A 12,986-nucleotide genomic window follows, 5' to 3' on the forward strand; every position below is an offset into this window, starting at 1 on the left:
GTCCGCATGTATCCCGTGCCACCCAACGTGCTCTAGAAGGTGTAAGTCAACTACCCTGGCCAGCAAGATCTCCGGATCTGTCCCCCATTGAGCATGTTTGGGACTGGATGAAGCGTCGTCTCACGCGGTCTGCACGTCCAGCACGAACGCTGGTCCAACTGAGGCGCCAGGTGGAAATGGCATGGCAAGCCGTTCCATAGGACTACATCCAGCATCTCTACGATCGTCTCCATGGGAGAATAGCAGCCTGCATTGCTGCGAAAGGTGGATATACACTGTACTAGTGCCGACATTGTGCATACTCTGTTGCCTGTGTCTATGTGCCTGCGGTTCTGTCAGTGTGATCATGTGATGTATCTGACCCCAGGAATGTGTCAATAAAGTTTCCCCTTCCTGGGACAATGAATTCACGGTGTTCTTATTTCAATTTCCAGGAGTGTATTTTATAATGATATGCTCTGCCGTTGGTTTGCAGCGTTCCCTTGAACGGGCTCTGGTAGCGCAGCTCCACTGAGGTCTGCAGGAGCAGGCTGCGGATAGCAGTGAGGGCATTCTGATCTCTCCATTAAATTCTTCGTACAACTTCTGCAGTCGAGACTTGGCACTTCTATAAACAATGTTCATCAGTTCATGGTAGTGCACTCAGTTTCAGGACTGGCGCTGAGTGATCCGGCTAAATGCCCGTAATATTCTCTTTACATACTGATAAAGTAATATGAATAGTCATCGCGTTTATGTGACATCGAGAACGTAAATTTAAATTCGAGAATGGTCACTCCACGCTTAAAGTACAAGTGATTTTGCATTTCATGTCTGCATTAACTACCATCAGAGCAATGGCAGGAAGCTAAACGAAACAGTATCATGTTTTCTCCGTGACATCACGGTAGTCTCGGCTAGTTGCTGGCTGAGATCTCGTTGGACTACCAATGCGTATCGCTTCAGTTTTCTTTGTTTTACTCGGCAATTGACCAGAACGGCATACAGCAACAAAATGCTAAGATCTTTACATTGGGCCGACTGATCAGCCTATTCTTATTTATTTTTGTAATCGTCAGAGAGAGATATCATTACTTATTCATGTGTTATAGATAATATTGTTTTGTTATTCGTCCATTCGCAAGAGCTTTCCAATCGCTATTTGGCACCAATGCACTTTGCCAGTACTTCTGGAAGAGTGGAATGCTGGATGTTTCACCACGCAGATTACGTACATTTACCTACGCGTCTCGTTTTCAGCTCTGAGCACTATGGGACTTAACATCTGAGGTCATCAGCCCCCTAGAACTTAGAACTACTTAAACTTAAATAACCTAAGGACATCACACACATCGATACCCAAGGCAGGATTCGAACCTGCGACCGTAGCAGTCACACGGTTCCGGACTGAAGCTTCTAGAACCGCTCGTCCACCGCGGCCGGCAGGCCATAGAACAAGCCCAATATGATAAGAAGACAACGGGAGGCCGGTGACGCAGGCAGAACACCTAGAAAATTTGTTGATTTAACACCGTAATGACAGATAAACTCGCATTGCGGTACATTCCTAAACAGTCGAATATGCAGGAAGGTCTATGAAATTGCTACAGATAGCTATGCATTTGTGACTGTGACCATCTTTTACGGTTGCCTCATCTGCTGGTTATAATGTTAGAACTGTAAATGGAACACTATTATTACTTAGCAAGCAGTTGTGACCGAGTGGTTCTAGGAGCTTCAAATTGGAACCGCGCGATCATTACGGTCGCAGGTTCGAATCCTGCCTTGGGCATGGATGTGTGTGATGTCCTTAGGTTAGTTAGGTTCAAATGGCTCTGAGCACTATGAGACGTAACTTCTGAGGTCATCAGTCCACTTGAACTTAGAACTACTTAAACCTAACTAACGTACGGACATCACACACATCCATGCCCAAGACAGGATTCGAACCTGCGATCGTAGCGGTCGCGCGGTTCCAGACTGTAGCGCCTAGAACCGCTCTGCCAGTTAGTTAGGTTTAAGTAGTTTTAAGTTCTAGGGGACTGATGACGTCAGATGTTAAGTCCCATAGTACTCAGAGCCATTTGAAAAGCTCAGTGATAGGGTTTTTCTCATCAGAACTGACAGCTAATCAACAACGACAGCAATGGTTCAGGTTCTCATACCGACATCGCAAGCAGAAGATGAAGAGACAGAGAAAGTACATGAAGACATTGAACGGGTAATTCAGTAAGTAAAGGGAGACAAAAATCTAATAGTTATGAAGGACTGGAATGCAGTTGTAGGGGAAGGAGTAGAAGAAAAGGTTACAGGAGAATATGGGCTTGGGACAAGGGATCAGAGAGGAGAAAGAATAACTGAGTTCTGTAATAAATTTCAGCTAATAATAGGCTAACATATTGTTCAAGAGTCACAAGAGGAAGAGTTATACTTGTAAAAGGTCGGCTGATACGGAAATGTTTCTGTCGGATTACATCATCGTCAGACAGAGATTCCGAAATCAGATACTGGATTGTAAGGCACACCCAAGAAGATATATAAGCTCACATCTCAATGTAATAGTGATGAAGAGTTGGCCGCAGTTTAAGAGTTTAATCAGGAAGGCTCATTACGCAAAGAAGTGGGATACGGAAGTACTGCGGAATGAAGAGACAAGCCTGAAGGTATCTAAGGCTATATATACTGCAATAAGGAATATCTCAGTAGTCAGCATTGTTGAAGAATAAAGGACATCTCTAAACAGGGCAATCACAGAAGCTGGAAAGAAAAACATAGGTGAAAAGAGGGTAAACAGCAAAGAAATCATGGGTGACAGAAGAGATACTTCAGTTGATCGATGAAAGAAGGAAATAAAAAAATGTTCAGGGAAATTAAGGAATACAGAAATGAAAGCCGTTGTGGAATGAAATAAACAGGAAATGCAGGGAAGCTGAGATGAAATGGCTGCACGAAAAATGTGAAGAAATCGAAAAAGAAATGATTGTCGGAAGGACTGACTCAGCATATAGGAAAGTCAAAACAACCATCGGTGAAATTAAAAGCAAGCATAGTAAAATTAAGAGTTCAATGGGAATTCCACTATTAAATGTAAAGGTAAAAGCGGATAGGTGGGAAGTGTAAATTGAGGGGGGAAAATTTGACTGATGTAATAGAAGAAGAAACCGGAGCCGATTTAGAAGAGATAGGGGATCCAGTACTAGAATAAGAATTTAAGACAGCTTAGGAGGGCTTATGATCAAATAAAGCAGAAGGGGTAGATAACATTCCATCAGAATTTCTAAGATAGTTAGGGGAAGTGGACACGAAACGACTATTGACACTTGTGTGTAGAATGTATGAGTCTGGCGACATACCATCTGACTTTCAGACAAATGTCATCCATACAATTCCGAGGACTGCAAGAGCTGAGAAGTTCGAGAATTATATCGCAGTCAGCTTAACAACTCATGCATCCAAATTTATGACAAAAATAGTATACAGAACAATGGAAAACAAAATCTAAGATGTGTTAGATGAGTATCAGTTTGGCTTTAGGAAAGGTAAAGGCACCAGAGAGGCTATTCTGGTATTGCGGTTGATAATGGAAGCAAGAATAAAGAAACATCAGACACATTCATAGGATTTATCGAACTGGAAAAAGCTTTCGACAATGTAAAATGGTACTAGATGTTAGATTATGAGGAAAATAGGGGTAAACTTTAGTAAAAGACGGATAATACACAATACGTACAAGAGCCAAAAGGGGATAATAAGAGAACAAGGCCAAGAACGAAGTTCTCTGATTGAAAAGGGTGTAAGGCAGGAGTATAGTCTTTCAGCCCTACCGTTCACTGTATTCATCGGAGAAACAATGATGGAAATAAAAGGTTGGTTCAGGAGCGAAATTAAAATTGAAGGTGAAAGGATATCAGTGAGATGATTTGCTGATGACATTGCTATCCTGGGTGAAAGTGAAGAAGAATTACATGAGCTGCCTTATGATTTGAACAGTCTAATGATTACAGGATGTGGAGTAAGAGTAAATCAAGGAAAGACGAAAGTGATGAGAAGTAGCAGTAATGAGAACAACGAGATACTTAACACCAGGACTGATGGTCATGAAGTAGATTAAGTAAAGGAATTCTACTAGCTAGGACAATGAGGGGTAGAGCAAGGAGGATTTCAAAAGCAGACTAGCACTGGAAAAAGTGCATTCCAGGGCAAGAAAAGTCTACTAGTATCAAACAAAGGCCTTAATTTGAGGAATAAATTTCTGAGAATGTACGTCTGGAATACAGCATTGTATGATAGTGAAACATGGACTGTGGAAACACCAGAACAGAAGAAAATCGAAGCATTTGAGATGTGTTGTTACACACGAATTTTGAAAACTAGGTGGACTGATAAGCCAAGGAAGGAATAGTTTCTCTGTAGAATTGGAGATGAAAGGAATATGTGGAAAACACTGACAAGGAGAAGGACCAAGATGATGGGACTTCCGTTAAGACATCAGGGAACGAATTTCATGGTACTAGAGGGAGCTGTGGAGGGTAAAAGCTGTAGAGGAAGACAGAGATAGAAATACATCCATCAAATAATTGAGAACGTAAATTGCAAGTGCTACTCTGAGATGGAGAGGTTGGCAGAGAAGAGGAATTCGTGGTGGGCCGCATGAAACTGGTCAGAAAACTGATGGCTTAAAAAAAGAAGTATCCTTTTAAAGCAGATGTTCCATGTAAAATTTTTTGTTGCTTGAACACCTTAGTGCCGACATGACAAGGGAACCTCCCCATCGCACATCGCACCCCCCCCCCCCCCCCCCCGTCAGATTTAGTTATAAGTTGGCACAGTGGATAGGCCTTGAGAAACTGAACACAGATCAATCGAGAAAACAGGAAGAAGTTGTGTGGAACTATGAAAAAATAAGCAAAATATACAAACTGAGTAGTCCATGGGCAACATAGGCAACATCAAGGAGAGTGCGAGCCGAAGAGCGCCGTGGTCCGTGATTAGCGTGAGCAGCTGTGGAACGAGAGGTCCTTGGTTCAAGTCTTCCCTCGAGTGAAAAGTTTACTTTCTTTATTTTCGCTAAGTTATGATCTGTCCGTTCGTTCATTGACGTCTCTGTTCACTGTAATAAGTTTAGTGTCTGTGTTTTGCGACCGCACCGCAAAACAGTGCGATTAGTAGACGAAAGGACGTGCCTCTCCAATGAGAACCGAAAACATTTGATCGCAAGGTCATAGGTCAACCGATTCCTCCACAGGAAAACACGTCTGATATATTCCATACGACACTGGTGACGGCATGGCGTCACATTACAGGAATATGTTGTCGACCCACCTAACTTGTACACTTGGCGAATGGGTAAAAAGATTCTTCTACCTTGCTCGATTTAGGTTTTCTTGTGGAATTGATAATCACTCCCAAAAAAGTGATGAAAACATAAGAGTTTGTCACATAAACTGCAACAAATGAATGCAACAGTTTCACAGTCGCACAGTTTTCCCTGTGCTCTGTCAAAACATATGTTTTTAACGCTTTCAAATTTTTCCGTGTGTATACCGTCAAATCCATCGGACGGACAGATAATAATTGTCTGAAAATAAAAAAAGTAAACGTTTTTACTCGAGGGAAGACTTGAACCGAAGACCTCTCGTTCCGCAGCTGCTCACGCTGATCACGTGACCACGGCGCTCCTATGCACGAATTATCCATGATGTTGCCTATCTTGCACATGGACTATGCAGTTTGTATATTTTTCTTGTCTTTTTCATAGTTCCACACAACTTCTTCCTGTTTTCTCGATTGATCTGTGTTCAGTTTTTCAAGGCCTATCCACCGTGCCAACTTATAAATAAATCTGGGGGGGGGGGGGGGGATGCGATGGGGAGGTTCCCTTGTCAGTGTGCACCACATTATGGCCCATACTTCGGGATAAGTGTAATGCACGTGGAGCAATCCACATCGATCAGTACCTTGTAGATCTTTTCGGACACAGTAGAGTACCTAGTATAAACCTCTGAGTTGAGCAGCTGCAGCTCCCATGCATGTTGCAGACGCGTGTGAGCGGGGCAAGAGACCTGGACCTACTGGTTCTGGGCCACCGGGGTCGTGGAGGGGGCGGCGGCCTGCGCCTCGAGTGCGCGCTGGCGGGATTTCCAGCGCTGACCGCCGGCTCTCTGGCCAACATACTGGCAGAACCCTCCGCAGACGACCGCAGCGCGCTCTGCTTCCGAGGCAGCGTCGCCGGCTTCCGGCAGGTGGCCTGCGGCTCGCCGGTCTCACTTCGACTGGTCGACAGCCGCGGGAACTGCATCGGGTGAGAACGCGAGAGAGGCTGCATGGGAACCTCCTGATCACCACCTTCATACGACCTGAGCATGCTTTACACTGAGGTGACAGAAGTCGTTACGTTCCATAAATGTTCGATGGGACTCAGGATGGACAATCCGGTTGCGGAAACATTCGCTCGGGCTATCTTGAATGTTTTTCAACTCAACTGCTAACAGTTGTGACCTGGTGACATGACACATTGTCATTCATACGAATTCCATTGTCTGGGAACATTAAGTACATGAATGGCTTCAGATGGTCACCAAGAAGTCAAGCAAAACCATTTCCAATCAATGGTCGGTTCATTTGGACCAGAAGACCGAGTCATTCCCATATACAACAGCCCACACCATTATGGAGCCACCACCAGCTTACACAGTGCCTTTCTTTTTTTTTTTTTTTTTTTTTTTTTTTTTTTTTTTTTTTTTTTTTTTTGACAACTTGATTCCACTTTGTGGGGTCTACGCCACACTCGAACCCATTAGCTCTTGCCGAGTGAAACTGGGTCTCATCTGACCTGCACACGGTTTTCCAGTCGTCTAGGATCCAACTGATATGGTCACAAGTCCAGGAGAGGCACTACAGGCAATGTCCTGCTGTTAGCAAAGGCATTCGTGATGGTCGTCTGCTGTCACAGCCCATCAACGCCAAATTTCGTTGTATTGTCCCAACGGATAAGTCCATCGTAAGTCCCACATTGATATCGGCGGATATTTCACAGAGTGCTGCTTGTCTGTTAGCACTGACAATTTTACTCAAACGCCGCTGCTTTCGGTCATTAAGTGAAGGCTGTCGGCCACTGCGTTGTCTGTAGTGGGAGGTAGTGCCTCAAATTTGGTATTCGTCTCTCACTCATGACACTGTGGATCTCGAAATACTAAATTCCCTAACGATTTCCGAAATGAAATATCGCGTGTGCCTAACTCCAACTACCATTCCGCGCTTAAAGTGTGATAATTCCCGTCGTGAGTCCATAATCACGTCGTAAACCTTTTCACATGAGTCACCTGAGCACAAATGACAGTTCTGCTAATGCACTGCCCTTTTATACCTTACGTATGCGATACTACTGCCATCTGTATATGTGCATATCACTATGCTGTGACATTTTCATCTCAGTGTATTATTATAGTTATCGAAGATCCAACTTGTTGGTTCAGACACTTCATACAAACAGACAAAATACTAGCGTGCAGTGCTGCATCACCACTTTGACCCCGTGAACGTTCTCAAACATTGTACACTATACTTGGCTTTCTGGCCTCACTTATCAAACTCTAGATGAACTGTCAATCAGTTTATAAAATTCACCCTCTGCTCCCTCATACTGCCTACCGACAGATTTATTGCACTTACCATCGGCTATACTCCAGTCATCCTAGTCGTCAAAACTGTCTGCTCTGCGACTTTTATACCACTCAAGTCCCCCAACTTGCCAACTGTACAATCTTCTCATCATTTGTGTAGGTTAGAGTCATAACTCACATGCTCGAAAATAATGAAAATTGAGATGCCGACAAATTCTTATATAGCTTTATACATAGAACATAATTCACGAAACAGTTATTAACATTTGTCACAAGATCCTTGATAAAACCGGTATTAAATTCCATGATTAGTTTCAATGGTCTTATGATCCGCGGAATCTTGTGAGTTTTGTCCCGTACCTCATCTTGACCAATCAGCGATTAGCTCACTCGGCGCCATTTTCTTGTGTAGTAGTAAATATTGATGCCAGTGGAGTGTGTTTTCTGTTCTGTTCAGTTATCTTGGGGAATATAATTCAATATAGTGGTTGGAATAAAACTGATTTGAGACACAAGTCATGAAAGAAAACGTTTCACCAGTTGGAGGAAGAGGAAGGACAAGGAAATATTCTCACCATCTAGAAATGTGGAAAAGTCAGGAAGCCAAACGAACGAGGTTAGAATATCCTGTTTTCTTCATTGTTTTCAAATTAAACTGATTCTTGTTATTGACTTGATTTGTTCCTCCACGAAAGAATATATAGGACCCTTTCTTTGGAACTTAACACTGAGGAATCGCAAATTCAATATTTTAAGTCCATTTTTGAAAAATAAACAGAACCTCACAGTGTAGTTTGTTCTATCATTATAGAAACAAACCTTCAGTGCTGCGCAGTATCCGACATGCAAACACCATGGAGGAGCATTTGATTGCTGTTCACTTTCTATGAACGATATTAAAAACTTTCATGATTTGTTTTATAAAACAACGGAAAGAGATTATCAGAATCAGTTCATATTGAAGTATGTGGAAATTCGCAATGTCATCAGACGTCGACCTAGAAAAGACAAATCAAGTCAAAACCAAAAGTCGCAGCAGCGACGGAATATTTTATACGAAGCACACAGAAAAATAAAGTTCCAGTTTGCATGTCAACCTTTATAAATGTATTGGGAGTGTCACGATTCAGAATAAATAATACCACTAAACAGTTTCATCAGCAAGGTTTTGTACAAGAGCGGAGAGGCTGCTTCAGGAGGGCGGCAGAACTCATTTAACCAAAGAATTCAATCTCTTTAGAGAAAAGGATGGATGTTGAAAAACTTCTGACTGCCCATTATGGGGAAAACTGGAGAGAAATTGAGGAGCTCAAGTTCTATAAGCATGTCATTGATGAGAATTCATCGGATCAAACTGATCATGAGTGTATGTGTGACATGATTGAAGAGGAACTTAATGTTGTGATATAGACATAGAAGAGTAAAATTATTTTCAGTTTTAGAAGTGAATCTCCTTCAGATATTCAGTTTTATTTTGGTAGCTTGTTTTCTTTTGGTATTTGATAGTTTCTTTCTTCTCAAATAATTCTTAACAAGTTTGAATTATTTTCCTCATTATAATATTCTACTCGCCTTTGTGATCAATAATTAGTTCTAATGAATGGAAAATTTGTAAATTTCTTTGATCGTTAAACTGAAGAAGTGTGCATGGTAGACATTGCTTTTATGAAATTGCAAACGGTATTCCAAACTAGAGAATATCTTTTGCAAACTAACACAAGCAAAGTCGATAAAAGATGATTAATTGGTATTTATCACGATTAACATCAGAATGTAATATTATATACACACTGTAGAAGAGAAAGTGGCTTGCAGTCGGAACCAAAAAGTGTTGCATATCCTGTCGCAACACGATAGTTCCCGCAAAACCAACATCGTTCAAACAGCTCAGTACCAAAACTCACAAGATCCAAAATGGGGATTGTCAAAACTTACATATTCCATAGCGCATTAACAAAATTCACATGGTCCATAATATAATCTTAAATAATTGTAATTTCTCAATAAGCAGACATAATCTGAAATATACATAATGATTTACAGCCATTGTTCTTGCACATACTGATGTCAATATATGGGACATGTGCACGACACATGTAAAACACGTTTTTAGTAATTTGTGAAAATTTATGTTTTTGGAGCATGTGAGTTATGCTTCTAACCTACACATTTACAAACGAAGTTCATATCGTCATTTAACTGACCACGACTATCGTCCTCTTATTTTTCCTCATAATCCTCTTCAGTGCTTTCTATCACGATCACTCAAATTACACATTCGTCCGAGCAGTGTCCTAGCGGATGATGTATGATGTTTCCCCGCTTTCCCTGTTGCTTTATATATATTTGATACAGTGCCTCTTGACATACATGACACTTCGGCTTCTTTGGTTATGGAAGCACCCACCATCCGACCACCAAGAATTTCCTCACGTTTGAATTAATTTACTGCTTCCTTTAGACCTAATCTCTCTCAACATATAATAAGACATGTTTTAATATATTTATTTGAAGTTGTTACTTTTTTACAGGATGCAAAGTGATGTGTCAGCATAAAAATAGGAATAATAAGAATACCAATAATTAAATCGTAAAAATTTTGATAATATTCATAACAGTAAACAGAGAGTAATACTTAAGAAAAGAGCAAATATATATTTATATACTCACTAGCTTAGCATCCACTGTCTTTGAACACGTCTGTACTATTTCATGATTTACATTAGATACAGACAGCTGGGGTGCACTGCTTCCATCCCGGGAGATACAGGGTGGTTACAAGAAGGGCATCCGGCTACCCTCAGACACTGACATTGCCAAATCTGCAGCAACAGAGCCGACCCCGCGCTGGAGAGGGACAAAGGCCCAAGGAAATGATGATGATAGCTTACCGTCCACTGCTTCGCTCATGTAGATTGTATGGGTTACTGAGATTTTGTTTTTATTCACACGAATTTGTTCGTTGTTCACAAACTGCAACACCTGCTAAGCTTTTCGCCGTATTTAAGGCCATATAAGCATGATCTTTTCCGAATGTACTTGAGACCAAAACCGATCCTGGTAGATGGAGACCAAAGTTTTTGTGAATAAGGCCTTTTACGTTGTTGTGGAGATATTTCCATAGCAACTTTCATACCCTAACAAATATTTCTATATGTCAGAGAACTGAAATACCAGTTTTCATAAATTTAGCTTTAAACTTGTTTTTTAATGCAGCGAAATAGTTTGTTTAAAATTTTCATCACAAACTACGCTACTTTACGGGTTGACTTTCCAGAAACAGTGAAACACAATTTTTTTTTAATTTCTGACCGAGAAGCCAAAGACCTGTTGTCATAGGTGTTGCCTCAATTATCCTTTAGTAGTTCTTTATTATTTATTTATTTTCAAAAAAACTTTTGCCCACTAATTCACCTCCTTAGTATTTTAATTTCCAAAAATGTTGAAATTTCATCCCCTGTTTGACCCTCTTAGAGGTTCAATTTCCGAAGACAATGAAACACGTACTCTTTCTTTGTAACTGAGAAACAAAATTCATATTTTTATAGATTTAACTGTAAAAACTCTTTCGTAATAAAACATTCCATAAAAACTATAAAAACTCTTTCATAATAAAATATTCCATCCCATTTCATCCTCATAGGGACTGAATTTCCAAAAACAGTGAAATAAGTATCTTTTTATTTCTAACTGAGAAGCCACATTTAAATTTTAATAGATTTAATTGTAAAAATGCCTTCATAATGAAATATCTTCATAAAAAATTCTTATCCCCTGTCTCACCAGTTCAAATTCCAAAAAATTGAAACGTGTAATCTTTTTATAAATTTGTAACTGAGACGTCAAATACCAATGTTCATAGGTGTAGCTTTAAAAATACTTTATCACTTTATTAATAATGATATATTTTCAACAAAAAAAGCTTTCGCCCAGTATTTACCCGCTATAGGGTTTAATTTTCAAAAATTCTGAAACACATATTTCTTGATTTCTGACTGAGAAACCAACTACCAATTTTCGTAGGTGTAGCTTCAAAATTTCCTTAATAGTGACAGTAAAAAAAATAACCTTCACCCCCTATTTCACCCTCTTAGAATTGAAATTTCGAAAAATCCCTTCTTAAAGGACGCCTACACTATGAAGTCCACACCCTCTCCAAATTCAAATTTCTGTCCTTAGCTGTTTGGGCTCGCTGTTGATGAGTCAGTCAGTCAGTCAGGACATCGCTTTTTTCATACAGAGGAGATGAATGTTTTATGTTTCTATACAAATATTACATAACCACACGAAACACTATACTGGCCACAACTGACACTTGAAATGTATTTAGGGCATTGCACAGGTGCCGTTCGTGCTCAAGTACAACATAGCTACCTGCATGTTTGTCTAACGTCTGCATTCATATTCACGCGTAATTTCTCGCCGTGTTTGTACATTTTTGTCCAGACACTCAGAGGTTGGAGGAAGAAAAGGATGTACCACATCCAGCTTTGCCGTGCCTGCTAACACACTGCGATACTCAACCCAAACTTCGTTTTGAGGACAAACTAACTTTGAGACAGAGGAACGGTACCACTCTATCTATGGTTTTGGCTGAAAGGCGTCGTCTCATTCTTCCAATGACAGGAGATTCCACATGGAAAGGCAATGACTCAGGTTTGGTTCCATGTGCAACACACAGCTATTAGGTGCCATGCTCAAAATGCGTTTGATTAGCCTGTCACACTTGGGTCCAAGTCACAGTTTGGGTTTCTTAAGGGTTCTGATATAAAGAAAGCTATTTACTCCTACAATGACAATGTACTTAATTCATTAGAAAATAAATTAGAGGCTACTGTCATTTTCTGTGACCGGTCGAAAGCCTTTGACTGCGTGAACCACAGCATTATCTTAAGTAAATCAGAATATTATGGTGTCACCGGCAGTGCTCTGAAATGGTTTGAGTCTTATCTAACTAACAGGAAACAAAAGGCGTCACTACAAAATACCTGTGCAGTAAACAGTCAGTCTTCATCTGACTGGGAATTATTTACATGTAATGTTGTAATGTTTCCCAATGTTCCATCTTGGGTCCTTTGCTTTTCTTGTGTACATCAATAGCCGCTCGGCTGTTACATTGCCAAATGATAAGTTTGTTTTATTTGCAGATTATACAGACATTTCCATGAAAATCAAGTCAAGTACAGATTCAGAAATATCTGCCAATCAAATCTTCACTGGCATAAATAAATGGTTGAAAGCTAATTCACTGTCATTAATTTTTGAAAAGACCCACTGTATGCAGTTCAGAACCTGTAAGAGATTTTCTGCCAGCATGTGTATAACATATGAAGTCATCCAGATCAAAGAGGTTCACAGTGCCAAAGTTCTGGGATTACAACTCGA

Source organism: Schistocerca americana, chromosome 1 (genome assembly GCF_021461395.2).
Source record: "Schistocerca americana isolate TAMUIC-IGC-003095 chromosome 1, iqSchAmer2.1, whole genome shotgun sequence".
Taxonomy (NCBI): Eukaryota; Metazoa; Arthropoda; class Insecta; order Orthoptera; family Acrididae; genus Schistocerca; species Schistocerca americana.